Source organism: Rhineura floridana, chromosome 7, assembly GCF_030035675.1.
Source record: "Rhineura floridana isolate rRhiFlo1 chromosome 7, rRhiFlo1.hap2, whole genome shotgun sequence".
In the NCBI taxonomy this organism is placed as follows: Eukaryota; Metazoa; Chordata; class Lepidosauria; order Squamata; family Rhineuridae; genus Rhineura; species Rhineura floridana.
In genome coordinates, this window is record NC_084486.1 from 139,640,055 (window position 1) to 139,659,278 (window position 19,224).

Below are 19,224 nucleotides of genomic sequence, written 5' to 3' on the forward strand. Positions count from 1 at the left end.
GCATCCTATTCCGATATTTGCCAATTGGATGCCTCCAGGAAGCTCACAAGCAGAGCTTTAAGGAGTAGTCCTCTCCCACTGTGTAGTCCTCTCCCACAATTGGTATTCACTGGCATACTGCCTCTGAAAATGAAGGGTCCATGTACACATCATAGAGTAGTAGAGTTGGAAAGAAGCTATAAGTCCAACTCCCTGCTCAGTGCAGGAATCCAACTCAAAGCATACCTGACAGTGACTATGTCCATATCCCTTTTAAAGCCATCTAAACTAGAGCCCATCACCACATCTTGTAGCAGTGAATTCCACAAATTAATAATGGGTTGTTTGAAGTACTGTACTTCCTTTTGTATGACCCAAATCTACTCCCAATCTGTTTCACTGGATGATCCCATATTCTAGTATTACAAGAAATGGGAGGGGGGGGTTCCTCCATATACACTTTTGTAAACCATTGGCAGTTCCCCATTTGTCTTTCCCCCCCCCAGGAATTTTAGCATGTGTTTTTAAATTGTTTTAAATTTTTAAATTGTGTTTTAAATTGTTTTTAAAAGATGTGTTTTAAATTTGTATATTTGTTTTTAATGTTTTTAGTTGCTATAAACTGCCCAGAGAGCATCGGCTATGGGGCGGTATATAAATATAATAAATAAATAAGCTAAAAAACCCAAAACATTTTAGCCTTTTCTCAGAGGAAAGGGTACAGCCTCTGACTCTTCTCTTGCAAGGAGGAGGACCCACTCTGACATGCAGGATCTGTCCCAATATGATGCTTGAAGATATTTTTTAATTAAAAAAATACAACAGGTGTTTCTATAGAATATATTACGGTGTTTCATTGAGAAAAGGGCAAAAGTTGGTCTTGTGACTAGATATTATCCATGCATCTGGACCCATTGACCAGGGGCAGATTTATGGTCTGTGGGGCCCTGGTCACAGCCCTCTTTTGGGACTCTTATTTGTTCACCATTACAATTATATTAAACAGCACTTTCCTTTTCTAATTAATGGTATACATGTAGAGAGAGGTAAAAAGAAAACACTTCCCATTACGAAAGGGCCACAGCTCAGTGGCAGAGCATCTGCTCTGCATGCAGAAGATCCCAGGGTCAATCCCTAGCATCTCCAGGTAGGGCTGGGAATGTTCCCTCCCTGAGGATCTGCTGCCAGGCAAGGTAGACTGTACTGAGCTAGATGGACCAATGGTCTGATTTGGTATAAGGCATCAAATAATGAACTTTATTTAAAGGAAGAAAATTAATGAAAATTCAAAGAATTCAAATGAAGAGTGAAAAAATTGCAACAAATTAAAATGCTAGAATTCAAAGCTATCCTCTCAGTCTATGATGTATACTAATAACTCAGAGGGCCCTCAGCAACACAGGGCCTTACATCTGTGCATACCTATAAATATACCCCCGTGATTGACTAGCAAGAGGGCTGAATGAGATTTGACCAGACAGGCTAAACTTAAATTCAAGCATCAAATTGGGACAAATTCAGTCCTCTGAGAGCAGAGACCCGTTAACAATCAGCATCTGGGCAACAGATGAAGCAGACACAAGTCTCATCTGATCGCAGTCTTTGACACTGTGGTGAGAGGTATGATATTTCTATTTAATTTATTATAATTATTTCAAAATTTGCATCTATACATGTAAAGTAGCGCATGCAAATCTGTGGGCCTCTTTTATCGTTTTTGGTAGTGTGTGATTTCCTCTTTTTGGTGATGCGTACGTGGTCATCCTATGCCTTTGCAGAGTATCTTAGTATGTTTGTAAAATCTGGTAACAGTGATCCCAGCTCCCTGCCTTGGATTAAATGGAAAGGAGGCTGCAACATAGAAAGGGCAGTCTGCAGAGAGAAGAATCACACACAGGGCCTTCTTCCTCCAGGACTGAGATGTAACTTGAGCCACATAGTTGAAAATGCCCTCTTTCCCTGTGTTTGTCTAGGGTCTACAATATAGGTAGTAGTAGTGGTGGTGGTAGTACAAGTTTAGTTATGCAAATGCAAGTAGATGCTGCATAAATGAAACAGGACACAGAGGAAGTTTATATCTTACCAGGAATGGCCTTAACAGTGATGTTCTTAGTGGCCTGTAGCTTCAGGTCTAACTGCCCTAGATGGACACTTGCTGTCTGCCAGGGCTCGTGACAATGACACATACCTTCTGCCATATGCTTCAACCAATGTTTTGGGATGGAAGGACTAGGTAATTGTCAGGCAACAATCCAATTGCCTTGCGTTGATTTGTGAGTTAATTCCAACATGCTCTGCAACTGTGTTCATACAATTGCTTCCTCTCCTCAGTCTGGGACTAGAAAGGAAGAAAGGGGCAATATCTGGATAGGCAACCCCCCAGTCACCACCACCTTGGAAAAGAGGCTCTAGTAAAGATCCGAACCAGGAACCAGGCCTTGTATTCTTCTGATGTGAACCAAGGACTTGAGAGGTTTCCTCTTGTGCCTCTTATCTCACAACCTTGTGTACTGAAGCCTTATACCATTTCTCCCACTGTGGAGAATCTGCTTCTGCCATCCCTTGTATCTAGGCCCCCGTTCATTCTACTAGTCAGTGCTGTTTGGTGTCCTGAAGCTTACCTGGTGTGATCAGAGTGGTCATCTGTGGTGTCCATTCAGAACTTTAAGGCTGCTCGAATTGCCTGGCATGCTGCTCTCTTGACCTCTAAAGCCCTCTCTGGCTTGCCTGACTGATAGACAGCTACCTGAACTTGCACTTCTGGCTCTGTTCCGTCATGGTCTAACAATAAATCACAGCAGAAGAACCCATCTAGCAAGCACCTCAGCCAGCGCCGTGCCCGGGCCTCCTGTTCTGCATCCAAGCCTGGGTCTGGATCTACCTGCACAATGACCCCAACCAGAGCCACCGGGTTATAGTAGATGCAACTTTTAAGCTTGTGCAGCATTTCGGCCAGTCGATCCAGTTGGTCCCAGGACTTTAAGAAAGGGGCTCTGCACAGGAAGAAGATGAGCTGGGAGTAGATTCTTTCTTGTTGCCTTGAGCAGCCATTTTCGTTCAGGACCTGGGGCCTCTCAGGCCTTTGGCTGGCTGCTTGATCGCAGCAGATCACTGAGCTTGTCACATGGAAAGCTGGGATTGGGAACTTTGCAAACACTTCCTGGCGGAAGTTCTCCACCACCGCCTGGCTTTGCAGCTCCCCAAGCAAATGTACATTGCCTCCCATCATAAACTGAAGAGTCACAAATTCCAGTTCCAGCTTTTCCTCGTGGGGAAGGTCAGATCTGGTGACAACTGCCAACAGGTCCCTGACTAGCTTTAGGCCTGCTTCTTGGCCTTGGCTGTCCTGTTCTGCCGTCTTCCCCTGGCCTCTTCCTGCTTGGTCTGTGACCTCTTCCCAGGATCTCCCAGCATGCCTCAGGATCTTCTTGTGGGTTCCCGTCGTCCACCCTCTGAACACATCTTGGCCTGACCTAACTTGCTCAGTATTCCTTATCATGGTTTCCATAGACTGATCTACAAAATCTTCCTGGCCTCCTTGAACCTGCTCCTTGATTTTTGGCCTGGCTCCTCCAGCTACACCCATGATGTACTCATGATCCCTTCCAGTTTCTTCTGAGATTTCCTGCTGCATGGCTCCATCCAGCTCTGTGATCTCTTCCTGTGGTATTCCTGCCTGCTCTAGAATATTTTCCTGGTCGCTTTCCTCTAGCTCTGTGAATTGTTCCTGAAGTGTTCCATTCAGCTCTCTGATGTTCTCCTCAGCATCCGTCTCTTGCTCTGTTACCTCCTTTTGGATTCCTCCCTCCTGCTCCATTCCCCTTAGCCTCCTTCCTCCCCCTGTTCATTTCCCCAGATCCTCCCAGCTCTGACTGTTTTCTTGTTGCCTGGACCTGGAGTCTCCCTTGTGTCACAATATGCAGTGACCCGGCTCATTCAACAATAACACTGACTTTGACTCAGGTTAACCGTGTGTACAAGACTGTCTCTTGAAGACAGCTGCCTAATAGTTGAAGAAATAACAACAAAAATGAGAGGATTAATTAAAAATGAGAATTATTAAAAATGAGAAATTAGAGTTCTGAGGAATGTTTCAGTCAGGTTGCACACACAGGAGTTTGTGGAACCTACTTTGTCTGACTTTTGAGTGCCAGCCAGCTGAAAACTTTCTTCTTCCACTAGGCCTTTTAAATATGGCTAAAATTTATTTATTTATTATTTGATTTATATCTTCTTCCCAGCAGGAGCCCTTTTAAAATTTATACTTATTTCATTTATGGATTGCTTGCTATGAAACATCTTGAAGTGATTTAATAATATATATATATAAAACACAAATAAAATGCGTAGGCTGTGTACCTGATGGTAATATTTGGTGGATGACTGTAATTTTTAATTGCATTTTATTTTGTTTGTTTGATCGTTTTGTTTGTATTTTACCAACACACTGATATTACTTGTGATGAGGGGTGGCAAGTTTTTAAACAAACAAAATCTATAGGCGAGTTCAAAGGTGAGATGGCAAGGGAGTCAACCATTGTGTTTACACATTTAGCAGAATCTGGTGGTAGAGTCCTCAGGTGCTAGAATGGACTGTACCACTTCAGGCTGCAAGTGGTGGGGAGGGATTTCTAAATGTTTTTTTAAAAAAAACAGAATGGGAGAAGAGCTTAGCTAAAATCATTTCAGTCCCCGATTTGTTGTTTGTTTTGTTTTTAATGTGCAAAGTGCTGCTTTTACACAGAGGGAGGAGAGAAATTCAAAACTGCCGTTTGAAAACTGATGGAGGTATGCTATGGGCTTAATCAATTTTGGGTAAAGTTTTTCAAATAGTGGAACAGATAAGGAATCTAACGGTTCTATTACCTTCTCCAAATCACTCTTCTTTCTATATTTGATTTTGAGGCCTGGAATTTGCTCCCCAAGGAACTTTTTGTTGACTTTCATGAGGGCAGGCGAGCTTACCATCACAAAGCGCGGCAACTCTGAAGTACTGAAAATATGTCTGACTCCATCACCCTCAGGAATAATCAAACTATTTTACTGATTTATTTATTGAATTTATATCCCGCCCTTCCTCACAGGAGGAATACAGAAAACTCTTACGTTGTTTGGTTTTCCTTGAGTAACCTTGCAGCAACAAAAGCACACAGCTTTTGCCTTCCAGGAACCCATGGGCACCTAAGCTGTTGAGACATTTGTGGTACAAAAGACATGAAGGTTGGCTGGACTTCCTTCTGGATTGGTGTATTCCTCCAGTTCTATCACATAAAAATATTATTATTATTATTTTGTTATGTGCCTTCAAGTCAATTACAACTTATGGCGACCCTGTGAATCAGTGACCTCCAAGAGCATCTGTCATGAACCACCCTGTTCAGATCTTGTAAGTTCAGGTCTGTGGCTTCCTTTATGGAATCAATCCATCTCTTGTTTGGCCTTCCTCTTTTTCTACTCCCTTCTGTTTTCCCCAGCATTACAGTATTGTCTTTTCTAGTGAATCATGTCTTCTCATAATGTGCCCAAAGTATGATAACCTCAGTTTCATCATTTTAGCTTCTAATTAATATTTTGTATGCCACTCTGGGAGTCTTTTCAGCTGAAGAGTGGGGTAAAAATGGTTTTTAATAAAGAAACAAACAATAAACGTATCGCCGCTGGGGTAGACCAGGCCTAAATTATTTCTTAAGAGGGGGCGTGGCCTCCTAGCTTGCGCGCGCGCCCACTAACTCTATTCCCCCCCCCCGCTCCTCCTCTTTCTCCTCAGCGACGGGGCGGGGAAATATGGCGCACGTCCCTCCCCTCTCTGTCTTCTGTTGCGACGGCGTGTGAGGCGTCGCTTGCGGCCTGCTGCCCAAGGTGAGTCCTGTGGCGGGACAGGCGTGAGGGGAGGAAGGCGTTCGCCCCCTTTTCCCACCCTCGCCTTTTACCACACGCCCTTCGGCCACAGCGGGAGGGCGCTTCGGTTATTTGTGTATGTTTTGTTCTAGTTATTTTCTCTCCACCACCCCGTGGCCGCGGAGGCAACTCGGGCTCGTTGTTCTCCCAGGGAAGCCTAACCTCTTCCCCGGGGGCGGCCTGAGGAGCTCTCCGGGCATTTATTTTCTTTCGCGCTTTCTGGGATTTGGGGCTGTAGGAGGTTCGCTCGCTCGACCCCACCTAATAATAATCGTAGTAGACAGCGTGAATCCTGGGTTTGGATCCGGGCTGAATCACGCTTAGAGGCAGACCCATTGATTTCAGCGAGTCTGCCTCCTAAGCGTGACAAATGCTGGGATCTGGCCAGCAGTTAACGCGCCTTTCTCCTCCAAAGATCCCCAGCGGATTACCAATGAAGAAACAGCAGCGCGTTCAAAAGGCTGCAGACCTCGGCGCCCTTTCTTTCCCTAGCAGTCGATGCAAGGAATCGCTTTGAAGCAGGAGCAGGTTAATCGTCTGCTGCTCATAATTTACTCGGGAATAAGCTCCGCTGTGTCCAGTGGAGCTTTTGCCCGCGTAAGCGTACATAGGATGGCGGTCTGAAGAGACAATGTGGTTTGAAACCAGCGTGGCCAGAATGCGACCGGGGTGTGGGGCTGCTGCTGCTGCTGCTGCTGCTTAGGGGTGATAATTAAACAGGCTGGGCTTACATGGCATTCAAGAGGGAAGTAGGATGGAGAGAGGTGTGTTTATTTCGCTCATGTTAAGGAGAGGGAAAAGGGCAGGTGAGGTGATCTGCTTTTTATCTTTTTCCAAAAAAATTTCCTCCCTGTCATTTCTATTCCCTTTTCTGCCAGTGTGTGTGTGTTCATAGGGTGGAGAGCTGACTGCTTTTTTCTCTTGCCTTTTTCAGATAGAAATGTCCCTTGTGAGAAGATCTGTTGTTTAGGAGCAGAAAGTATTGCCCAGATCTCACGCTTTGGGACAGATGGCTTAGGAACAGTAGAAGGCTGCGCATTCTACAGCCTATCCATTACCCATAGGATAGGGACTGTGCCTTCTTTTTTTATCTTTAATCCCGAAATTCTTTTATCTTGCCTTATATCTCTAAGCAGCACTTCTAAGACCAGAATAAATAAAAGAGGAGATAAAGGACATCCCTGTCTTGTACCCTTTTGTATTTCACATGAATCCGTTAAATCTCCGTTAACAATTATCTGAGCCTTCTGAGATGTATAAATCGATCTAATCCATTTTATAAAATTGTCTCCAAAATCCATTTGCTCCAAAACCTGAAACATAAATTTCCAATTCAAATTATCAAATGCTTTTTCAGCATCTAAAAAAATCAAAGCTGCTTGTTTATCATTTCGTTGTTCTAAATATTCCAACACAGAATATTCCAACCTCAGAATGAGGTGGTACAGCCTTGAGATGGTAAAATGGATTGTATCACTTCAGGCATCCAGTGATGATGGGGGATGCCATTTTTTGTAACATTCTTTGACATTCAATAAATACACAACACACATACACACACTGCTAGTAGAAATTTTGTGCAGTGTGAAATGGGCTGGATAGAACACTTCCCCTGTCTTGACAGCAGACTTTTATGTGGAGAAATATTTAAGAATATAGCCCCCACCTGATGCTTAACATGGAGTGCTCCATTATACATCTTGAGATTTTGCCACCTCGTTCTGGTAAATGTGTGGATAATGTAAATGTATGGATAGTGATTGGCATCCATTTCTTCTTCCAAAACAGTTCCCCTCCCGTGAGACAGGCCTTTTGGCGAATGGGAGGAAGAGCTGCCAAACCCATTTACAAGCTCCAGTTATTTTTTTATAAAAGTATATATCGAGAGCCAGTGTGGTATAGTGGTTAAGGTGTTGGACTACAACCTGGGAGACCAGGGTTCAAATCCCCACACAGCCATGAAGCTCACTGGGTGACCTTGGGCCAGTCACTGCCTCTCAGCCTCAGAGGAAAGCAATGGTAAACCCCCTTTGAATACCGCTTACCATGAAAACCCTATTCATAGGGTCGCCCATAAGTCGGAATTGACTTGAAGGTAGTCCATTTCTATTTCGTTTATATATCACTCTCTCACAAAATATCAAGGTGGTGCACAGCAATTTAAAACTTAAAAAAACAAAACACAATGTATAGGATGTATCTGTTTTAGGAAGGAACCTATAATCCCAGCTCCTCAGGAGTTTTCTCTGTTGCCTGTATCTCACATAAGATATAGATTTCACTCCCATCTTTCTTTAAATAGTGCTACTGTGTTATTTTTTGGTCTGGTTCATATGTCATGGTAAGCCAAACCATGGCTTAGTTTGAATGCATGGGTTCCTGGAGTGAAGATCCCAGCCACTTTGCTCCATCCCACTTATTTTGCTGCTGCAATGCACCGAGTTAAGCCAGTGGCTTAGCATATCTGAACTAGGGATTGTTCAGCACAGTGCAGCAGCAACCAGGATGGAACAAAGCAGCTGGGATCGCCTCTCCAGGAGCTTTTTTGTGCTAAACTGTAGGCTCCATTTGCTCAATACATTTAAAGCAGCATTATACCACTTTCAATAGTCATGGCTTCCCCCAAAGAATCCTGAGAACGGTAGGGTGCCGAGAATTTCCAGAGTTCCCTGGGGAGAGGGGTTAATTGTTCAACCACTCACTTGAGGGGAGTCTCCCTCTGACTTTGCATGACATGTGAACCAGGCCTTAGTCGGGTGATTTATCTCTATACACCCCTTCACAAATTTCTTTCTAGGTGTTAAGTGATTTGCTTCTTTTTGAAATATTAAAGCGTCTGGTTGTTTTACCTGCTCCTTCTACAGCAATAATTGTCAGTACTATTATATTTTTATTTATAAGCATCAATTTTTTAGTATTGAATAGTAGATATGGCTTGAAGTAGTTGGATTTTTAAAACAAACCGATTGCATAACTGAAATTGCAAATATGGTGACTTCAAGAGAACTAGTGAATTGAACTCCTTTTGGGATTTAAACTTACGTTCTTAAAAAGAAAAGCAGAATAATTTTTCACTTCTGGTACCTGTTTTCTGATTAGTGTGCCTCTTGCGCATCTTGCCACCTTATCATAAAATTTTAAATGGGTTTCTTAAAAAAAGTCCACAAGCTATTCAAATGGTGGCTTGTCCTGATTTAAATAATGGGGGGGGATCTATGAGCAGGCAGGCCTATTTTGGGGGTTTGTGTATATTTCATGTGATCAAGATGCTGTTGTAACTTACTATTTATTAGTGGGTATGAAATCCAAATTCAGTTAGCCATTAAATAGATGAAAAAATATTTTTCATAAACTTGCTTAATCGGCATGCATTGTTCTTGCATCAGTATTTGGATTGAGTACTGTCGTAGCAGGAGGAGAGGCATAAGCCAGAAGGAATTGGTAGATAGGCAAAGCACATGGACAAGAGGCAGCTGGACAGCCATCTGTCGGGAATGCTTTGATTTGGATTCCTGCATTGAGCAGGGGGTTGGACTCGATGGCCTTATAGGCCCCTTCCAACTCTACTATTCTATGATTCTATGAATGTATCTCCTCAGCCATGAATGTTTCCTTTTTAGTAAAAAAAACACTGGATTTTCAGGAATTCAGATTGTGTGGAAAGCCTTTTGTAGGTGAAATATTACAAAGGGCAAGGAAGCCTTGGTCATTGCGGCAAGCTCTGGTGCCTGAACTTGATGACCTAGGGTTCTTTTGGAGAACACCCTCCCTCATCTTTCTCCAGGCAGCAGCACAAACAGTTCTTGTGCAGGGACAGATGCTGTGCACCAGAATACATCCTCCACTTGCAAATGAATGACCTTCAGTTGACTCTGGTTATTTCTGGTTTTGCCAGATGTCATTTTTCATTGGCGATCACTTGTGGCTGTGTAAGATTGTCTTCCAAGATAAGGTCTTTAGCAGTGGGTCCATAAGTGACTGTGGAGGCCAATTCTGGATCCACACAGCCTCCCACAGTGATGGCATAGGCTTCCAGATGGAAGATGGTCACTATGAGGTTTTGTTTGACGTTGTCGTGTTCAGGACTGGACTCAGAAACCAGACCAGGTTGTGAAAGCAGTTCAGTCTTTATTAGGGTAATATCCAAACAGAGGCTGCGCCTTCTCATGAAGGAACACAATAACACGTGTCCAGCGACATGCAAGAGAGTTGACAGAACAAGGAATCCCTGCCCCCCCTTATCCTTATAAAGGGGGCTTCCTGGTGCGAATTCTCTCACTCCGCCTTAGGATGCTCTCTTCCCCGCCCCTCCTTTCTCTCCCCTTTGCTCGTTTTTGTTTTCTCCGGGTTTGTGGTGAGGGGGGAAGCTCTGCCCCCTCCTCTTCTGAAGATTCTACCTCTGGTATTGGGGAAAGAGGGGGATGAACGTCATGCCCATCAGGCGGGCTTTTCTCTGGCTGATGAGGGAGTTGAATCCCCCCCTTCTTGTTCTAACTGCTCTGGCTCGAGAAGGGGGGTGAGCGTGGGGAATTCCTGAGCAGAGTCTGTATCTGTGTCTGCTGGAGTTCCAAGGCCTTCGTTGCTGGGCAACCCTATCTCTGAGAGTTCTCCCTCCCCCTCTTCACACAACTCTGGGAAAATGATCTCCTCCTCATCCTCTGAAGTGCCAGGGTCCCAATCCTGCATCCTGACACCATCCCCTCTCTCATGCTGTGCCCCCCCACTTGTCGGCTTAGGGCAATGGGGAAACCGTTGATGGAATTCTTTCACTAATTCTGGGGCATGCACATCCCTCTCATTTTCCCAAGATCTGTCAGCTGGCCCATAACCCTTCCAGTGAATTAAGTACTGTAATTGATTACGCCTCCTTCTGGAATCAAGAATCTGTTCCACTTTGAACTCTGGTTGTCCATCTATTAGAATGGGTGCCCCCGGGACCTCCACGGGTCGTAATTCGCTGGGAGGGGCTGCTTTCGTTAGCAAGGAGCGATGAAACACAGGATGTATTTTGAAAGCTGGCAACTTCAGTCTATAAGCCACGGGATTGATTTGTGCCTCCACTTCGAAAGGCCCCAGTCTCCTATCCTGCAGCTTCCTATACTTGCCCGGCATCTGGAGGAAGCGCGTGGACAACCACACCTGGTCTCCTGGTTGGAGGGAGGCCCCCTCTTTTCGATGTTGATCAGCAACTCGTTTATACTCCAGTTTGGCATCGTTTAATTGCTGTTTAAGTACCTGCTGCACGGCCTGTAATTCCTGCAGAAATTCCCCTGCTGCAGGCACAAGCACACTTTCTGCACTACTAGGGAAGGCTTTGGGATGGAACCCATAATTAGCAAAGAAGGATGTCTGTCCAGTGCTGGTATGCAAGGAATTATTGTAGGCAAACTCTGCGAAATGCAAATAGGAAACCCAGTCATTCTGTTGATAAGAAACATAACAATGTAAATACCTCTTTAACACGGTGTTCAGTCTCTCTGTCTGCCCGTCCGTCTGGGGATGATGAGCAGAAGAAAGTTTTAGCTCCGTCTGTAACTGCTTCCAAACTGCTCTCCAAAACTTAGCTGTGAACTGGGTTCCTCGATCTGAGACTAAGCTGTTTGGCAACCCATGTAACCGGTAAATTTCCTTTATGAACAGCTTGGCTGTTTCTTTAGCCTCTAAGGCTCCTGGGCAAAGGAGGAAATGTGCCATCTTTGTAAGGGAATCCACGATGACTAATATGGCCGTCATTCCTTGGGACTTCGGCAAATCAGTTATAAAATCCATGGATAGATCCTTCCAGGGTTCTTTCGGAGTAGGGAGGGGCTCCAACAGTCCTTGAGGTCTTCCCGTCTCTGTTTTCGCCCGGATACAGACAGCACAGGATTTTACGTAGTTCTCAATGTCTCTGCGCATTTGAGGCCACCAAAAGGCCTTGGCTACATTCTGTATGGTCTTAAAGATGCCAAAGTGCCCAGCTGTGATAGAGTCATGACATAGACGCAGGATCCTGAGCCTTAGATCCCCCTTCGGCACATATCTGGCGGCTTTAAACCACAACAGCCCCTCTTTCCAATGGAAGTTTACTTCTGGGCCCTGGCTCTGTTCCATCTCCTGGATATACTGTTGCATGCATGGGTCCTCCTGTTGTGCCTTTCTGAGCTCCTCTTCCCAAGAAGGTTGACATGATCCCAACACCAGCTTCTCTGGCGGAACTACGTACTGGGGTTGGCTGTCAATCTCACCTCCTTTGTATTGTGGCTGCCTGGACAGGGCATCTGCTCTCTGGTTTTTTGCATGGGCGTGGTAAGTAATCTTGAAGTTAAACCTGGTAAAAAACTGCGACCAATGTATCTGCCTCTGGTTCAGCTTCCGGGCCGTCTGTAGACTCTCCAGGTTCTTGTGGTCTGAACGTACTTCTATCTGATGTTGAGCCCCCTCTAAGTATTGTCTCCAATTCTGAAACGAATCCTTAATGGCTAGTAACTCTTTTTCCCATACTGTATAATTTCTTTCAGCATCCCATAGTTTTCTGGAGAAGTACGCGCAGGGGTGTAGCTCCGTTCCTTCCCCATTCATCTGTAAGAGAACCCCCCCCCCCCGATGGCAAAATCTGAAGCATCCGCTTCCACAACGAAAGGGCGGGTAGGGTCAGCAAAACGCAAGATGGGCTCAGAGGAAAACTTTCCCTTCAGCTCCTCGAAGGCGCTTGCAGCGTCCTCTGTCCATTGAAAATTTCTTTTCCCCCTTAAGCAGTCAGTGAGAGGGGCTGTTAACCTGGAAAAGCCTGGAATGAACTTTCTGTAGTAGTTGGCAAATCCCAAAAAACTTTGTACATCCTTTTTAGTAGTCGGTTGCCCCCAATCCAGTATACCACTCACTTTTTCTGGATCCATTTCCACTCCTTTTGCTGAGATGCGATATCCAAGAAAGTCCAAAGACTATAGGTCAAACCCACATTTCTCTAGTTTAGCATACAAATGGTTCTCTCTCTGTCTTCCCAACACAGTTTTCACATGCTGATCATGGTCTTCTTGATCTAAATAACAGATTACATACTTACCCAAAAGGTCTCTAAACATGTCGTTCATGAACTTTTGAAACACGCCAGGGTTTCCACAAAGCCCAAATGGCATTACCAGATATTCAAACTGTCCATAAGAGGTCAAAAAACCTGTTTTCCATTCATCTCCCTCCTTCATCCTGAACAGATTGTATGCTCCTCTTAAGTCCAGTTTCGTGAAGATTTTTGCAGAGCGCAGTCGGTCTAACAGCTCTGAGATCAGGGACAGCGGATAGCTGTAGGAATAGTGATTTGATTCAATGCACGATAATCATTGCAAGGCCTGAGCTCCCCCCCTTCTTCTTCATGAACAACAGGGGCGCTCCAGCAGGGGACTGCGAGGGACGTATAAATCCTCGCTTCAGGTTTTTCTCCAGAAATTCCCTCAGGGCCTCTCTCTCTTTCTCTGTGAGAGAGTAAATTCTTCCTGATGGGATGCTGGCTCCTGGCACTAAATCAATTGCACAGTCATAAGGACGGTGGGGGGGGTAACGTCTCTGCCTCTTTTTCATCGAACACATCTCTAAATTCCCCATACTTCGAGGGAAGGGTTACTTGCTTGGCTTCCTGCACTGCTCCTGCCAACTTGTCGGTGGTTTCTTCTGCCTGACAGTTCTCCTGGCAATACTGAGAAGTAAACCACACCACAGCGTCCTTCCACATTATCTTTGGGTCGTGCTTGACTAACCAGGGCATTCCTAGGATCACATCAAAGGTCGAAAGTTCTGTTACATACAGCGAAATGAACTCTTCGTGCCCCGGGATTTGCAGTTTCAATTTCTCCATTGCTCGCGTTACCCCCCCTCCTTTCAGGGGCCTCCCGTCTATGGTCTCCACCGGCAAGGGAGTGTCCAATTTCCATTGGGAAATTCCGTAACGCTTTGCTAACTCTGCATCAATGAAATTTGTGGTTGCTCCACTGTCAATTAACACTGTGGAGTTAAACATTACTCCTTTGGAAGTTATAATCTGAATTGGCAATACCAAGACTCCTCTTGAAGGAGGTTTTGCCACCGGAGGCCCTTTGTCCAACGTAGCCCCCAGTCCACCGGCCTGTACATGGACTGGGTTCGTTAGTTTCCCGCCGGCTCTGTTTTTCCCCCTTTCAGTCCACAATCTCTAGCTACGTGGCCCAGCTTTGAACAATAGAAGCATAAACGTTCTTTACGACGCCTCTCCTTTTCTTCTTCTGACAGCTTCGGCCTAGCCCCCCCCCCCCGGTCCTTCGGTCGCGTTGCCTGATGTTCCTGGAGTTGAAAGGGTCTTGCTGCGAGAGGCTGAAACTGAGTATCTCTGGATCTCCTGTTTCTTTTCCAGGTACCTTCCTTCCAACCGATGATCAATCTGCAGGCATAGCCGAATCAGTCCAGGCAAATTATTTGGGGGGGTAGTTCTAGCCAAGTCATCCAGGACTTCAGAACTCAGTCCACTCCTATACATAAACATCAAGGCTGCATCATTATAACCAGTTTCCTGGGACAGAATTTTAAAGGCGTTAGTGTACTCTGACACAGTTCCTTTCCCTTGTTTCAAGGCGCCCAACTGCCTGGCCACCGTCTCCGCCCTTTGAGGGTCCTGAAACATCTCAGTCATGGCTTGCATAAAGTCTCTATATCTTCCCAGAAGGCCATCCTTTCTGACCAGGTACGGAGTCACCCATTTGGCAGCTTCTCCTTCCAAGAGACTGATCACGAAGGCCACTTTGGCCACATCACTAGGAAACTCTGCATTTCTGATGTCCAAATACAATTCACATTGAGCCACGAAAGTAGAGAGCTGCTCACTCTGTCCCGCATATTTTGGTGGTAATCCTATAGGAATCTTCACCACAGCGGCCGGAGGGGCTGCTCGCATCTGATCTACCGTGGTTTTCAAGGTCTGATTGTCAGTCTTCAGAGTCCTGACAGCCGCTAACAAGGTTTGAACATCTGCCTGTAGATCCGCCACATTAGTCCTCAGCCGTCTCACTTCTTCCGTCTCAGAAGTGGGATTTGTTCCCCCTGCTCCCTTCTCCATCTTGTCACGTTCAAGCGGTGGGAGCGTTGAGGGTGAAGTAGGTGGTTCTGTCAATCTGTCGTGTCCGGCACTGGACTCAGAAACCAGACCAGGTTGTGAAAGCAGTTCAGTCTTTATTAGGGTAATATCCAAACAGAGGCTGCGCCTTCTCATGAAGGAACACAATAACACGTGTTCAGCGACATGCAAGAGAGTTGACAGAACAAGGAATCCCTGCCCCCCCTTATCCTTATAAAGGGGGCTTTCTGGCGCGAATTCTCTCACTCCGCCTTAGCACGCTCTCTTCCCCGCCCCTCCTTTCTCTCCCCTTTGCTCGTTTTTGTTTTCTCCGGGTTTGTGGTGAGGGGGGAAGCTCTGCCCTCTCCTCTTCTGAAGATTCTACCTCTGGTATTGGGGAAAGAGGGGGGTGAACGTCATGCCCATCAGGCGGGCTTTTGTCTGGCTGATGAGGGAGTTGAATCCCCCCCTTCTTGTTCTAACTGCTCTGGCTCGAGAAGGGGGATGAGCATGGGAAATTCCTGAGCAGAGTCTGTATCTGTGTCTGCTGGAGTTCCAAGGCCTTCGTTGCTGGGCAACCCTATCTCTGAGAGTTCTCCCTCCCCCTCTTCACACAACTCTGGGAAAATGATCTCCTCCTCATCCTCTGAAGTGCCAGGGTCCCAATCCTGCATCCTGACAGACGTGCCTTCTGCTTAGCTCATTTGTCCCGTTCGTCCTGTATTCATGCTTCTTCAAAGTCCATAGCACCTTTAATAATAGCCGACCTCCATTTGGGACGTTCATGGGCCAAGACTTCCCAGTTCTCGATGCTCATGTTTACATTTTTTTAGATTTGCTTTAAGAACATCTTGAAACCTCTTTTGCTGTCCACTGATACTCCGTTTTCCATCTTAAGTTGGGAGTAAAGTAGCTGCTTTGGAAGACGGTGATCAGGCATTCGAACAACATGGCCAGTCCAGCAAAGTTGATGTTGAAGGATCATTGTTTCAAAACTGGTAATCTTTGCTTCTTCCAAAACACTAACATTAGTCCGTCTGTCTTCCCAAGTAATTTGCAGAATTTTGCAGAGGCAGCATTGGTGGAATCTTTCAAGAAATTGGGAGTGGCATTTATAAATGGTCCATGTTTCACAGGTGAACAGTAAGGTCGGCAGTACAGTGGCTTTGTAAATAAGCATTTTGGTCTCCCTGCGAATATCCCGATCCTCGAACACTCTATACTTCATTCAGGAGAATGCGGCACTCTCAGAGCTCAGACGATGTTGAATTTTAGCATCAATGTCGGCTTTTATAGAGAGATGGCTGCCGAGATAGGGGAAGTGATCAGCATTCTCCAGCGTCGCACCCTTACGCTGGATTGATGGTGCTACAGAGGGACTAGTTCACACCTGTTGATGAAGCACTTTGGTTTTTTCTAATATTAAGTGAGAGCCCAAACTTTCCATATACTTCTGCAAAGACATTTACGATATTTTGATGAACTTTTACTGAATGTGCGGAGACTACATTATCAGCATATTGAAGTTCTCACAGCTGTATTGTCTCATGGAAATTATTTCAGTCAACCAGAGATCTTTTATTTGAGCTGGAATGGTGTGCTAGCCTATATAGGTCAATAAAACTTAATCCGGAAACCTCTGTCTAAAAGTAGCTTCAGAGTACATTGAAGTATCCTGGGAAAGGTCCTAGGAACAGATAGGCTTTGAGGATTTTTTCCTCCTGGGACAGCCTCTATTGAGCATAGAAGCCAGATGTGCATGCTGCAACTCACCCACCCCTTTTTCTGGTCCAGAACTGAACTGTATCAGCAATGTTGATTGATGGGGAACCAATGCAAACAAAACAATGGGGTACAAAAACAGGAAATTAAGAATATCTTGAGTGTGTATTGAGTATAAACAAAAGTATATCAAAAAGTACAATTTTTTCTGCACCTAGATACAAAAAAAAAGATATAGTACAAAAAAGAGTTATTCACCTTTACAAAATCCATAGGTAGCAGAAAACCTTGGGAACCTTTATATTGCTATCTGCCTTATTAGTGTAGGAAATAAAACTCCACTACTGTTTTGTTTTCTACCTTTTGCATCCCTTTTGCAAGGGGAACGCGGTCCAGACATGTTGTGGCTGTGCCTTGTTCCGGTCCTTCCCACACCCGCAAGGTCGTTGGTAGTCCTATCAGCCAACTCTCAGATCTCCAGTTGCTGTTATTAAATGCCAGATCGATATATAATAAAACCTCCCTCGTCCACGATTTGATTGTGGATGAAGCAGCCGATCTGGCATGTATAACCGAGACCTGGGTGGGTGAGCAGGGAGGAGTTGGTCTCTCTCAGCTCTGCCCACCGGGGTACTTGGTTCAGCATCATGGTAGATCTGAAGGTCGGGGAGGTGGGGTTGCTGTCGTCTATAAGAGTTCCATCTCACTCACCAAGCACCATGTTCATTCAGTTACTGGCCTGGAGTGTTTGCACCTTGTGTTGGGCCAGAGGGACAGGCTGGGAATCCTTTTGGTGTACCGCCCACCTTGCTGCCCAATGGCTTCCCTAACTGAGCTGGCGGAAGTGGTCTCGGATATATTGTTGAGGTCCCCCAGACTAATAGTACTGGGGGATTTCAACATTCATGCCGAGACCACTTTGTCTGGCGCGGCTCAGGACTTCATGGCTTCCATGACAGCCATGGGGCTGTCTCAATATGTTAGTGGTCCAACACATGTATCGGGGCACACTCTAGACCTTGTTTTTGCTACTGAGCATGGGAAAAGTGATCTGGATGTGGGGAGTTTTACAACACTCCCTTTGTCATGGACAGACCACTGCTTGCTGAAGTTTAGACTTTCAGTAACCTCTTCCCTCTGCAAGGGTGGGGGACCTATTAAAATGGTCCGCCCCCGGAGACTAATGGATCCTGAAGGTTTTCAAAGGGCTCTGGGGGATTTTCCGGCTGATAGGACAGGTGCTCCTGCTGAAGCCCTGGTCGCTCTGTGGAATACGGAGATGACCTGGGCTGTAAACACGATCGCTCCTGCACGCCCTCTCCTGTGTAGAGCTCATACAGCTCCATGGTATACTCCGGAGCTGAGAGCGATGAAGCAAGATAGGAGGAGGCTTGAGCGGAAATGGAGACGAACTCCCGACGGATACAATTATGTGCTGGTTAGTGCTTCGACTAAGCTCTATGTAGGAGCAGTGAAGGCAGCTAAAAAACATTTTGCTGCCACTATTAAATCATCTCTTTGCCGCCCAGCGGAGCTCTTTCGAGTTGTCCGGGAGCTTCTCCATTCAAACCCTCCGGACACGGTGGAATCATCGGAGGCCCGCTGTAATCAGTTTGCCGATCACTTCCAGAATAAGATCTCATGTATCCGCCGGGACCTAGACTCTCAAGTTATAGCAGTAGATCCTAGTGAGATGTCCGGAGCACAGTCTTGTCCTGTTTTGTTGGATGAGCTTCAGTTGGTTCAACTCGAGGACGTGGACAAGGTGCTTGGACAGGTACGTGCAACCACTTCGGTACTGGATCCTTGCCCCTCCTGGCTGATAAAAACTAGTAGGAATGGAACAGGTAGCTGGGCCAAGGAAGTGATAAATGCCTCTTTACGAGAGGGAGTGGTCCCGGGCTGTCTGAAAGAGGCAGTGGTGAGACCACTCCTGAAAAAGCCTTCCTTGGACCCAGACAATTTTAACAGCTACAGGCCAGTGGCGAATGTTCCATTCCTGGGCAAGGTCTTGGAACGGGTGGTTGCTGGCCAGCTCCAGGCGCTATTGGATGAAACTGATTATCTAGATCCATTTCAATCGGGTTTTAGGCCCGGTTTTGGCACTGAGACAGCCTTGGTCACCCTGTACAATGACCTATGTCGGGAAAGAGACAGAGGGAGTGTAACTCTGTTGATTCTCCTTGATCTCTCAGCGGCTTTTGATACCATCGACCATGGTATCCTTCTGGAGAGGCTCGCGGAGTTGGGAGTTGGTGGTACTGCTTGGCAGTGGTTCCGCTCCTACTTGGCGGGTCGTCTCCAGAAGGTAGTGCTTGGGGAACATTGCTCGACACCGCGGGCTCTCCAATATGGGGTCCCGCAGGGGTCAGTTTTGTCCCCCCTGCTTTTTAATATCTACATGAAGCCGTTGGGAGAGGTCATCAGGAGTTTTGGAGTGCGTTGTCATCAGTATGCTGATGACACGCAGCTCTACTTCTCCTTTTCATCTTCTTCAGGTGAGGCTGTCGATTTGCTGAACCGTTGCCTGGCCTCGACAATGGACTGGATGAGAGTTAACAAACTGA

The 19,224-nt window shown here is 45.9% G+C and overlaps 1 protein-coding gene and 1 pseudogene across 5 annotated transcripts in view; one reads left to right on the forward strand and one right to left on the reverse strand.

The window, feature by feature from the left end:
- Window positions 1-2,635: 2,635 nt before the first annotated feature.
- LOC133388552 (uncharacterized) lies at window positions 2,636-3,915 on the reverse strand (annotated as a pseudogene).
- A 1,814-nt stretch (window positions 3,916-5,729) lies between these two features.
- The window catches only part of ZNF639 (zinc finger protein 639), a 29,535-nt gene continuing 16,040 nt past the window's right edge, over window positions 5,730-19,224 (forward strand). For 3 of the 5 annotated variants that reach the window (XM_061637371.1, XM_061637375.1, XM_061637373.1), the window contains exon 1: window positions 5,730-5,838. The gene's annotated coding sequence lies outside the window, so the exon portion shown is untranslated. The other 2 variants (XM_061637372.1, XM_061637374.1) reach the window with 1 other exon arrangement.